The sequence below is a fragment of the Elephantulus edwardii genome, unplaced genomic scaffold (assembly GCF_000299155.1).
Source record: "Elephantulus edwardii isolate Elephantulus edwardi_28Jun2011 unplaced genomic scaffold, EleEdw1.0 scaffold00191, whole genome shotgun sequence".
Lineage (NCBI taxonomy): Eukaryota > Metazoa > Chordata > Mammalia > Macroscelidea > Macroscelididae > Elephantulus > Elephantulus edwardii.
This window is the reverse complement of record NW_006399941.1, coordinates 2,605,141-2,618,671: the sequence shown is the minus strand read 5'-3', so window position 1 is coordinate 2,618,671 and position 13,531 is coordinate 2,605,141. Positions and strand designations below refer to the sequence as shown.

The following is a 13,531-nucleotide window of genomic DNA, read 5'->3' as shown; positions in this document are numbered from 1 at the left end:
TAGAAGGAGAATTGATGCCTTTGAGCTGTGGTGCTGGAGAAGAGTATCGAATGTACCATGGACTGCCAAGAAAACATTCATCCTGGAGAGGGTGAAACCAGGCTGCTCCTTGGAGGCAAGGATTCTGGGGCTTCGTCTGACCTACTTTGGACATGTTTTAAGGAGGGACAGGTCCTTGGAGAGGGACATAATGCGTGGGAGGGTGGAGGGGTGGCACCAAAGGGGAAGGCCCTCTATGAGGTGGATTGATTCAGTAACTGGGGTAATCCGGTTGGGTGTGTCAGAGGCATAGGATAGAGCAGGGTTTAGGGCAGTTGTACATAGGGTCGCTATGAGTTGTAAGTGACTCAATGGCACATAACAGATGTTTTGACAAGGTGGTGGGTGGTGGTGGTTAGATGTCATCAGCTCCAACAACAAATCAGAACCTTGCCCTTTCCTGCACTATCCTCACATCCCTGAATGCTCGAGACTGCTTGTAAACTCACTCTTTAATCCCATCTCATTAAAGGTCTTCCTCTCATTCTCTGGCCCTCCACCTTTCCGAGCATAATCTATTCTTCCATGGACGGGCCCCTTCTGACAGCACCCCAAATATGCACAATGAAGTTTCACAATCCTTACCTCTAAAGAGCGTCCTAGTTGCACTTCCTTCAAGATGGTTTGACCTGTTCTTTTGGCAATCCTTGTTATATTCTGTACTCTGCCAACTCCCATGAGTCAAACACATTGATTCTTTGGTTTTCTTTTTCATTGTCCAACTTCCAGATGCATAGGAAGCAATTGATTATACCATGGCTTGCATCAGGTACACTTAAGCTGATAACCCTCCTTAATGAGATAAGTGCCCTACAAATTCAAATGTGTTTACCGAAGTGTATTGGCAAATATGAATAATACTAGAAACAGTTTCTACTGGAAAAAGTTTAAGAAAATAGAATCCAAACCATCTAAATTATGTTAGACTAGTGTTTCTAAACTAGAAGCACACTTAGAAACCATTGCCTTATTTAACTCTTGTTACTCATGAAAGGATGTCAGTTCCTTCAGGCGTGAGACATCAGGAAGAAAATAAAGTTTAAAATAACCTAATAACTCACATAATGTTTAATGGAGAGGAAAATCAAACCATTATGTATCCCATCTTAACATATGTACATACATATAGACTTCTTTTCCAAAATGTCTCCAGTGGATACTGCTGTGTATTTTTATGGTGATTTGTTCTGTTTGGGTTTTTATTTCTGTTTGAGTAAGAGATTTGCACAGTGTGGGAATTAGCGAACAATGTCATTAATATCACATGAAAGGAAGATTCTGCTGAAGATTATCCAAAAATGATTGGAACAGCATATCAACAGAGAACTGCCAGATGTGCAGGCTGAGTTTAGAAGAGGTCATGGTAGTAGGAATATGATAGCTAATCTTAGGTGGACTTTAGCTAAACACAGTACCAGAGGAATGTCTATATCTGTGTTTCATTGACTATGCAAAGGCATTTGACTGTGTGGATCACAACAAACTGACTAACTCTGAGAAGAATGGGAATCCCAGAACAGAGCAGGGTAACATTGCATGTTCAAAATTGGGAAGCGGGTACACCAGGGATGTGTCCTATCTCCATACCTTTTCAATCTTTATGCAGAACAGATTATCTGGGAGGCTGGGCTCTATTAGGAGAAATGTGGCATCACAATTGGAGGAAGACTCATCAAGAATCTGCATTATGCAGATGGCAAAACGCTACTTGCTAAAACTGAAGAGGACCTGAAGCGCTTGCTGCAGAAGTTCAAGGACTACAGCCTTCAATATGATTGAAGCTCAATCCCAAGAAAATTCTCACCACTTGGCCAATTGGCAGCATCATGATAGATGGTGAAGAGATTAAAATTATAAACAGCTTTCGTTTTCTTGGTTTCACAATCAACACTCTTGGTACCAGCATCCAGTAAATTGAAAGATGAATTGCATTGGGAAAGTCTGCTTTCAGAGACCTCTCCAAAATATTGAAGAGCAACGATGTCAATCTGGAGACCAAAGTGTGCCTGATCCAGGCCATAGTCTTTGTAATTACATCCTAAGCATCAGAAAGCTGGACAATGAGTAGGGATGATAGAAGGAGAATTGATGCCTTTGAGCTGTGGTGCTAGAGAAGAGTATTGACTATACCATGGACTGCTAAAGAACAAACAGGGTCGTCCTGGAGAGGGTGAAGCCAGGCTGCTTCTTGGAGGCAAGGATTTGGAAGCTTGTCCCACACCCTTTGGACATGTTGCAAGGAGGGACCAGTCCTTGGAGAGGGACATCATGCTTGGGAGGGTGGAGGGACAGAGCAGGAGAGGAAGACCCTCGATGAGATGGATTGATTCAGTGACTAGGATAATGGGATAGGCATGTCAGAAACAAGGTTGGCACAGGATAGAGCAGCGTTTAGGGATGCTGTATGTAGGGTCGCTATGAGTTGCAGGGGACTCGACTGGACATAACAACCACAGTGTCATACTCAGTTCAAATCCACCAGCTGCTCAGCAGGAGAAGAATGAGCTGTCTCCTCTAATGCAATTCACTGAAAAGCTGCTGGAGGGTCAACTATGCATCCACTCTGCTCCACAGCACACAACAAAAAATGGATATTATGACAACGGTATTATGTAAATTTTTCTTAAGTTGTTAGAATAGTTCCCTAGAAATCCCACATGCCTGTGGATAAATTCCCAAGTCCTTAGCGAGGTCTTCAAACGCCCCACCATGGCTCCAATATGCCCTTCCAGTCTTTAGCCAACCCCTCCAACATTCAGGACAAAATCCATGTTCTTCTTACCTCTTCACGTGATTTCTTCTGCCCCAGAGGCCAACCTCAGACTCCGAGGAGTGTTCCTTTTCTGACCAAGAATGACAGAGTCTATCCTTTGGAATAGGGAGATGTGTCACTCTGGTGACATGAGACCAGGAAAAATTAGACCTAACAGTGAATCAGTTTTCTGACCTTAGAGTAGCAAATACATCTTTGTGTATTCAGTTTATGTTGCCTTACATGGGATGAAAAAATGAATTTATGGTTATTTTCCCCCCTGGCTTCCTGGACCCTAAGTTCAGCTGAACCATAAAATTTGTCAGACCTTAGACATGCATAAGATATTTGTAAAGTCTGAGATTGCCTGGTTTGGTGCTTTGCTTGGCTGCCCTCAGAATCCAGTGCAGAGTCCAGGTGAATGAATGGTGAATAGAGGCCAGTGTTTTGTGGAGAGGGACAGAGAGGGAAATAGGTTGATCATTAACATTGCTCAATCAAAAATTGCTCCAAAAAATATTAAGACACATCTCTGCAACCTAAGCAGTGATTTCTATACCTTATGCTCCCTTTTGCCTTTGGACAAAGAGGATTTTTTTTTTAATTGATTACTTTTTAACCTTAAAACAGATGACTACTGCAAACATAGCACAGTGGGCCTTTCACAGCTTCTATGTTCTTTTGCAGCCAGGGGAACAATAAGCCTTTCAGGTTTCCTGTGGGTGGGAATGGCGAGCCAAACTCAGAACAGGCTTGACTGCTCTGTGTGCGGAGATCAAATAACCCAGCGGGGAGACTTGTCCAGCCTGTTTGTACTTGAGACAGCTCTCCTGAACCTTAAGACAGCAACAGCTTCCTGCTACCATGGAAGAGATGAGGACTCTGCCAGATTTTTAGTCCAGACTTCAGGTTGTTAGGTGCCCTTGAATCAACTCATTGTAACCTTATGAACAACAGATAGGAGCCTTGTCCTATCCTGTGCCAACCGTCCCATCTGTGATAGGCTGGAGCTCATAGTTAAAGACACTATGGCTTTTTGAGGGTTTTCCTCTCCTTTCTGACACTTCCGTTTCCCCAGCATGATGCGTTTTTCCCTGGACTGGTCCCACCTTACAAAGTATATGAGACAAAATTTCACCATTCCTTCGTCTGAGGAGCACCCTGTTTGTACCTTTTCTAAGACGGATGCGTTTCTGGTTTTGGCGGTTCACAGGTTGGTTATTCAGTACATTTCTCCGATACCACAACTGAACTGCAAATGCTCAGAGAGCAAAGAGCCTGACCACCAGCTTTCCTTGACCACTAACACCCAACTTAATGCTTTCCTAAAGAGAGGAAGACCTTCGAGGAGGTGGGTTGACACGGTGACAACAATGAACTTGAGCATGGTGGAGAGGAGAGCGTGAGGGTGGAGTAGGGTAAGGTAAGGTGCCAATTTGTTGTTCATAGGATTATATGAGTCATAGTCGTCTTTGACAGCACCTCACAACAATAATGGGGTTTTTTTTTGTTTTGGTTTAATGATCACTAAATTTAATGAAAGTGTACAGAGACTTTGGATTTCCAATCATTCATTGTTACACTTTTCTCCCTTCCCACCCCTCCTCCCATTTCACTCTTCTCTTTGAAAAGTAAAAGAAAAATTCTTTCATTGTTATACAGTCCCTCCCCTCAAGTTCACTCCACTATGCAGCCTTCTTTCTGGACTCCAGCCATGACAATAATTCCTAATCATATATACCTTTTAAAAAGTTTTCTCCGGAGCGCGCGTCGGGCCCCAGCGCCAGGATGGACCCGCAGCCCGCGCCGCCGCCCGCTCCAGCCCCACGTTTTAGTTCCTTTCTCCACCGAGCGCCCCTCTGCACCCTCGCGACCCACATGGCCCCCGAGAAGAACACTTGCGTTTGCAGCCTCTGCAGCTCTCCCGGCCGCAGCGCCCTTTGTTGAGAGAATCTTTTATCAAGCAAAAATGCATCGAACAACAAGAATCAAAATCACTGTGTTAAATCCCCACCTGATGTGTGTGCTTTGTGGAGGGTACTTCATCGATGCCACCACCATAATAGAATGTCTACATTCCTTCTGTAAAACATGTATTGTTCGTTACCTGGAGACCAGCAAGTATTGTCCTATCTGTGATGTCCAAGTTCACAAAACCAGACCACTACTGAATATAAGGTCAGATAAAACTCTTCAAGACATTGTATACAAATTAGTTCCAGGACTCTTCAAAAATGAAATGAAGAGGAGGAGGGATTTTTATGCAGCTCATCCCTTCAGCTGATGCTGCCAATGGGTCTAATGAAGATAGAGAAGTTGCAGATGAAGATAAGAGAATTATAACTGATGATGAGATAATAAGCTTATCTATTGAATTCTTTGACCAGAACAGATTGGATCGGAAAATAAATAAATAAAGACAAAGAGAAATCTAAGGAAGAGGTAAATGATAAAAGATATTTACGATGCCCAGCAGCAATGACTGTGATGCACCTAAGAAAATTTCTCAGAAGTAAAATGGATATACCTAATATTTTCCAGATTGATGTAATGTATGAAGAGGAACCTTTAAAGGATTACTATACACTGATGGATATTGCCACTTCCTTTGAAATACAGAGTTCGACCTACTTGTAAAAGAATGAAGATCAGTCACCAGAGAGATGGACTGACCAATACTGGAGAACTGGAAAGTGACTCTGGGAGTGACAAGGCCAACAGCCCAGCAGGAGGAATTCCCTCCACTTCTTCTTGTTTGCCTAGCCCCAGCACTCCAATCCAGTCTCCTCATCCTCAATTTCCTCACATTTCCAGTACTATGAATGGAACCAGCAACAGCCCCAGTGGTAACCACCAATCTTCTTTTGCAAATAGACCTCGAAAATCATCTGTAAATGGGTCTTCAGCAACTTCATCTGGCTGATACTTGAGACTGTTAAGGAAAAATTTTAAACCCCTGATTTATGTAGATATCTTCATGCCATTACAGCTTTATAGATGCTAATACATGTGATTATAGTCCAATTTGCTTTCTTTTGTAGTGACATTAAATTTGGCTATAAAAGATGGACTAGATGTGATATTCATATGGATGTTAATTGATAAGAAAAAATATTTCTATAAAGAATTGGTTTTGGGGGAGACAAGATTTTTTTTTCTGTGTGTTAGGAAAGATGTGAAATGGTTTTTGTAACCATTGTTTGGCTTTGGAAGTATTCTGCAGTGTATCGATATAAGAATTGGGCCATAGTTTGTTAATCTCTCAACTATTGCCTACATTACATTCTCCTTAATTGTTGTTATTACGCTGTTTTGTGAACCTGTAGAAAACAAGTGCTTTTTATCTTGAACTTCAACAAAACGGAAAGAATATACATAGAATATTGCATTCTATGTAGCCATGTCACTGTGAATAACAATTTATTGCATATTTAGCCATTTTAATTCCTATGATTCATTTTCACTTTTTTTGTTGCTGCGCAAAACCGATCAAAGGAAAGTAAACTTCAGTTTTACAATCTCTATGCCTAAAAGTGGGTACTACCATTTATTTTATTTACTGACTTGTTTAAATGATTCACTTTTGTAAGAATCAGATGGCATTATGCTTGTTGTACAATGCCATATTGGTATATGATGTAACAGGAAACAGTATTGTATGATATATTTATAAGTACTATAAAGAAAATATTGTGTTTCATGCACTCAGAAATGGTTCTTAAAATTCTCCCAAATGGTTCGACCTTTGCAGATACCCTATATTTATCAGCATAGAATATTTTTAATGTGGATATCAAATTCTAAATTCTGTTCCATTGAAAGCAAATTGCAAGTCATTAAAGTTAACTTTTCTCCAGTAATACAGGTTTACTTTTAAGTTTAATTGCTGTAATAAAGGAAAACATCTAAAGAAAAAAAAAGTTTTCTCCCTCATCTGTTTCATTGCAGTACAGATAATTTATCCCATCTTTCTTTGTCTCCCCCAAACCCCAGTGTCAGTCCCATTTTACAACCGTGGCACTATACAGTATTTGTCCTTTTGTGACTGAGATATTTCACTCAGAATAATGTCCTCAACAATAATGTTCTATGGCCCCATTTAAGTGTAGGACAAGATAGCACATTTTTTTCTATAATTATATTTTATTAATTTTCATAAACATTTACAGAGATTTTGGGTTTCCATTCATTCATTGTTGCATTATTCTCTCTACCCTCCTCCCAGTTTGTTCTTGTCCAAATGCCACAGTGCTTGTCAAAGCCAGTTCTGATTAATCTTCTTTGTCAGTGTGTCCTTTGCCATTCCCTATCACTCCTCCCTGAGAGAGACTTCACCCTGAGTCATAAGGAAAAGGGGATGGCATATTCTCTTAAGGATAGCACATTTTTGACTGTGTATACTGAGCTTCACACAGTTAGATAATAGGTTAGGTAATGTGATGGTCTTAGGTTGAGACATCCTGAAGCCTTTTTGGCTTCCTGGAGATCGTTCCTGAATCAGATGCTAGATCTTAACTTCTGTTATTTTGGAATGAGTCCTAGGAAATTAAGAGAGTCAACCAAAATAGATTTTCCTGCCTGATGCTGCCTCCTTATATAAACACAGAAACACTGAGAACTCTGAGCAGGGGAGAGAGCGAGGTCAAGAGAAAGTCAAGAGAGGCAAGCACTGTCTGCACGCTTGGCTCACGGTTCCTCTGGAGCTTGGGGGACTGGAGAGAAGAGTGAGCCCAAGTCTGGCACTCCCACTGGGGAACTCCAGAGCGCAGAAGCCCTGCAGATGTTCTGCCTCCACTCGAAGCATAGAGCAAAAGAAACGGTGGCCTGATTGTTTCAGATGCTGGAAAGCTTGCAAGAGCCCCTTAGCTCTCTGGGTCTCCTAAAAGGTATGAATAGTATTCACCAACATTCCCTCACCTCCAAGTGAGGCATACAAGTCATTAGCAGAGGGAGAGCTAAGGTGTCAGGCGGAGGCTGCCCAGGGGAGGAAATGGCATGCTTTCCCAAAGGTAATGATTGCAGTCAATCAATATTGCACTGGGAAAGTCTGTAGTCTGGGACTTCTCCAAATTATTGAGCAATAATGTCAGTTTGAGGACTAAGGTGCACCTGATTCAGGCCATGATCTTTTCAGCCACTTTCTATTCATCTGAGAGCTGAACAACAACAGAATGACAGAAGAATTGGTGCCTTTGAATTTTGCTGTTAGAGAAGAATGCTGAAGATTCTCATGCGCTGCCAAAAGAACAAACAGGTGTGTCTTAAAGAAGGTGCAGCCAGGGTGTTCCTTGCAGGCAAAGATGATGAAGTTTCATCCCACATACTTTGGGCATGTTACTAGAGGAGTTTATTCCATGGAGAGAGACATCATGCTTGGAGAGGTGGAGGGACAGAGAAGAAGAGGAAGACCCTTAACCAGGTGGGTTGAAACGGTCACCGAAGCAATGGGCTTGAATGTGTCAAGAGGTTGTGAGATGGCACAGGATAGGACGGAGTTCAGAACTGTTGTTCATAGGCTCACTATGAGGCACACTTGACTCAAGGCACCTCACAACAACAACAACAAAAACGAGAAGAATCATGCCAGTGGGCAGCATCAGAGCAGGAAAAAGTGACTTGCTGTCCCTGATTTTGTTGGAATCAGGAAACAGACTTGGCATGTGCTTATGACCCACATGGGGAGGTGGGTACTCCACTCAGGCTCTGGTGGGGTGTCCTCCCCTCTTGCCCAGAGAACATGCAGGAAGGCTCTTCTGGGACAGAGACTGGTTTCTAAATCCTGAGTGAACCCAGATCAAAACAGTTGGGCTGCCTGCTTCAGACTACAGTGCCTTACAATCTGTCCAGTGTTCAGATTGTGCTAAAGAAGTAAAAGCCGGTGTGACACTGATCTTGGATGAGCTGTTTGACCTTTCTGGGCTGTGGGGACCCCTCTTCAAGTGTAGAGTTAGTCAGAGTTTCTTTTCAGCTCTGGGTATGTGGGATCTACAGCTTGTATGACCAAGTCAAAAAGAGTGTCCACCCGGGTTCTTTACAAGGATCACATAAATGTGCCCAGAGAAGGCTGGTGTGGGGAGGTAGGGAAGGAATGGGAGCTCTATCCTTTCCTCATTATTTCCCCCTCATCCTCTACCCCAGCTGACTAGGAGAATGTCCTGTTTTGTGATTCTCCTCCTCCCTCACCACTGTTCAAATAGCCCTGTAGAGGGCAGAGTTTGCTCACCCCCGTGGCTACTTACGGTTCTGATAAGTTCAGTGTTTCAGCAAAATACTGAGGTCTTTTCCAACTATCTGACAATCTAATAAAGGCACTGGAGACAGGACCCCAGAAAACATCAACAAGCCTGGGGGCGATCTCTGACATGAAGAAGCTCCCAGCAAACCAGTAGAAGTCAAAGACATGAAGCCAAGATGTATGTGAGTTAATAATCCAAGACCAAGATCCTAGATACATAGGAATTCAGACAAGGAAGAGACTGTTTTCAGCACAATGAGCTAAGGTTAATTTCTTTTTTACTATAAGGTGCTTGATACGTGTGGTCAAGTCTACTAGGACTCACAGCGGCCCTTTAAACAACAGACTTGGACTCTGTCCTGCACCATCCTCACCACCTCCAACATATGACCCCATTGTTAGAGTTACATCTCCTTCAGGGGTTTCCTCTCTTTTCTCTGATCTTCCACCTTTCCTAGTATCATGTCTTTTTCCAAGAACTGGCCCCTCCTGACAATATTGCCTAAAGGACATAAGACCAAGTTTCACTGTTTTTGCCTCTAAGGATCCCTGGTTGTTCTTCCTCCAAGACTTGTTTGGTTTTTTGGAAGTCTGTGAGACATTCAGTTCTCTTCTCAAATATCACAACTGATATGAGCACTTTAAGTATATTGTTGTTGTTGTATATATGAGTCATTTGCAACTCATAGCGACCCTATGTACAAGACTCTAAACGCTGTTCTATCCTGTGCCAACCTAGCCATCTCAAACACACTTATTCCCACCGCTCCAGTCACAGAATCAATCCATCTCATCGAAGGTCTTCATCTCCTTTGCCGCCCCTCCACTCTGCCAAACATGATGTCCCTCTCCAAGGACCAGTCCCTCCTTGCAACATGCCCAAAGTATGTCAGGCAAAGCTTCAGAATCCTTGACTCCAAGGAGCATTCCGGCTTCACCTTCTCCAGGACAAACCTGTTTGTTCTCCTAGCAGTCCATAGTATATTCAACACTCTTCTCCAGCACCAAAGTTCAAAGGCATCATCAATTCTCTATCAACCCTATTCACTGTCCAACTCTCTGATGCATAGCACGTAATTGCAAAGACTATAGCCCAGATCAGGTGCACCTTAGTCTCCAGCCTGACGTCGTTGCTCTTGAGTACTCTTGAGAGGTCCCTCACGGCTGACTTTCCCAATGCAATTTGTCTCTTGATTTCCTGGCTGCTGTTACCAAGAGTGTTTGTGGAGCCAAGTAAACAAAAACTGTTAACTATCTCAATCTCTTCACCATCCATACTGATGCTGCCAATTGGCCCAGTGGTTAGAATCTTTGTTTTCTTGATGTTGAGCTTCAATCCATATAGGAGGCTGCAGTCCTTGACCTTCTGCAGCAAGTGCTTCAGGTCCTCCTCTGTTTCAGCAAGTAGGCTTGTGTCATCTGCATAACGCAGGTTGTTGATGACTCTTCCACCAATCCTGATGCCACATTTCTCTTCGTACAGCCCAGCATCTCAGAAAATCTGTTCTGCATACAGGTTGAAAAGGTATGGAGACAGAAAACATCCCTGACAAACCCCCTTCTTGATTTTGAACCATGTAGTTTCTCCTTGCTCTGTTCTGATGACTGCCTCTTGGTCCAAGTATAGGTTTCACATTAGCACAATCAAATGTTCTGGGATTCCCATTCTTCTCAGAGTCAGCCACAGCTTGTTGTGATCCACACAGTCAAAAGCCTTTGCATAGTCAATGAAGCACAGATAGACATTCTTCTGGTATTCTTTGCTTTCTGCCAAGATCCATCTAACATTAGCTATAATATCCCTAGTACCACGACCTCTTCTAAATCTAGCCTGTACATCTGGTAGTTCTCTGTTGACATATTGTTCCAAACGTTTTTAGATAATTTTCAGCAGAATCTTGCTTGCTTGTGATATTAATGATATTGCTCGATATTTTCCACACTCTGTTGGGTTACCTTACTTTGGAATGGGAATAAATATCAATCTTTTCCAGTCAGTGGGCCAGCTGACTGTTCTCCAGATTTCTTGGCACAACTTAGTGAGCACATCCAGGGCAGTGTCTGTCTGTTGAAATATGTTAATTGGTATGCTGTCAACTCCTGGAGCCTTGTTTTTTGCCAATTCCTTTAAAGCAATTTGAACTTCCTCCTTCATCATCAGATGCTCTTGCTTATATGTCATTTCATTAAATTCTCTTGTGTCAGCCAATTCCTTCTGATACAGTGACTCTGTCCTTCCATCTTCTCTTGATACTTCCTGGATCATTTAACATGCTACCCAAAGTATCCTTAAGCCCCCTGTGGCTTGAATTTGTTTTTTAGCTTCTTCAGCTTAAGAAATGCTGAGCGAGTTCGGCCCTTTTGATTTTCTGACTCCAGCTCTCTGCACATTTTATTACAGTATCTTGCTTTGTCGTCCCTGGCTGCCTTTTGAAATTTTCTGTTTAGCTCTTTGATTTCTTCCTTTAGCTTTGGCTTCTCGGCGCTCTAAAGCAATATTCAGAGTTTCATCTGATATCCATCTTTGTCTTTTCTTCTTTTTCAGCCTTTATAATGATCTTTCTCATTCTTCATGGACGATTTTCTTGATAAGTATAAGAAAAGATAATAAATTTGCTATGTTATGTGTTAGAAATAAGAAAATATGTTAGGAATTACTATGTTATATGTTAGAACCCAAGCGTCAAGGACTCTCCTTCATAGGGTCACTATGAATCACCTGCAACTCAACGGCACTTAACAACACCAAACAACATATGTTAGAAATGGCTCCACAGTCAACACTCTTAGCACCAGCAGCCAGGAAATTAAAAGACATATTGCGATGGGAATGTCTGCGATTAGAGACCTCTCTAAAGTGCTGAAGAGCAACAATGTCAGTTTGGAGACTAAGCTGTGCCTGATATATGCCATGGTTTTTGCAATGACTTGCTGTGTATCAGAGAGCTGGACAATGACTAGGGATGATAGAAGGAAAATTTATGCCTTTGAGCTGTGGTGTTAGAGAAGAGTATTGAATATACAATGTACTGCTAAGAAAACTAACGGGTTTGTCCTAGAGAGAATGAAGCCAGGCTGCTCCTTGGAGGCAAGGATTCTGAAGCTTCATCTGACATACTTTGGACATGTTGCAAAGAGGGATCAGTCCTTGGAGAGGGACGTCATGCTTGGGAAGGTAGAGGGACAACACAGGAGAGGAAGACCCTCTATTAGGTGGATTGATTGAGTGACTGGAGTAATGGGGATAGGTGTGTCAGAGACAATGAGATTGGCATAGGATAGGACAGAGGTTAGGGCTGTCATACATAGGATCACTATGCAATCCCAGAGGTACATGGTTCGAATCCACCAGATGCTCTGCCAGAGAAGGAGGAGCAATATCCTCCTGTACCAGTCAGATCTGATTTGATGGTACACGCACACAAAATAATAATTAAAAAAACGTTTCTGTTTATTTAGCTGGGATAAGTAATAATCCTCAAAGTTAAAAAAATAAAGAGCATATTTTGAGAATACTTCTTTCACCTGTTCTCTAAACATCTAGTTACCCTTTCTAAAAGCAATAAATACTATTGTTCCCTCTGTATTTATATGTTGTTGTTGTTGTTGTTGTTAGGTGCCACGAAGTCAACTCCGACTCAGATTGACTCTGATATAAACCACGCCCTATCCTACACCATCTTCACAATCTGTGCTGTATTCTTCTTCTCTTTTACCAACCCTATACCTTTCCCAGCATAATGTCTTTCCAAGGACTGGCTTCTCTGCTGGTCATATGGCCAAAGAAGGTGAAATAAAGTGAGCTCTGTTGGCTTTGTGGTAAGAACTGCGGTATAATTCTAAAGACACTTGATTCAAATCCACCAGGTGCTCCTCAGAAGAAAGATGAGCAATCTTCTCCTGTGTGATTAAACTGCCTCTGAAAACCCTGTAAGCTAACAGTCAGTTCTGACTCCATGATACACAACAACAGGTGAAATGAAGTTTCATTATTTTGGCTCTAAGAAGCAACCTGGTTACACTTCCAAGATAGACTTTGTTGTTTGGAAGACCATGGTATATTCAGTACTTGGCCAACACGACAATTCAAAGACATCAGCTCTTCTATCATTCTTAAGCATTGTCCAACTTTTAAATGTATAGTAAGCAACTGAAAATACTATGGCGAGGATCAGGCACACCTTAGACTTTAAACTGACATCTTTGCTCCGTAGCACTGAAGAGAAATCTTTGACAGCAGAGTTTTCCAAGGCAACACATCATTTCTTGCATGCTGATACCACGGAGGTCATTCAGCCTGGTATCTTCTAAATTTATTTGCATAAACCAGTAAGCACATCTAGAGCTACATCTATTAGTTCAAATATGAATTGGTATTCTCTCAATCCCTGGGACCTTATTTTTTGCTAATATCTTCAGGGAAGCTTGAACATCTTTAATTATTATTGGCTCTTGTTCATATGGTACTTCCTGAAATTTTTCAGTGTCCCTAATTCTTTTTGGTA

The 13,531-nt window shown here is 42.0% G+C and overlaps 1 pseudogene; it reads left to right on the top strand.

The window, feature by feature from the left end:
* The first annotated feature begins 4,745 nt into the window (after positions 1–4,745).
* Positions 4,746–5,714, top strand: LOC102857199 (annotated as a pseudogene).
* The last annotated feature ends 7,817 nt before the right edge of the window (positions 5,715–13,531 follow it).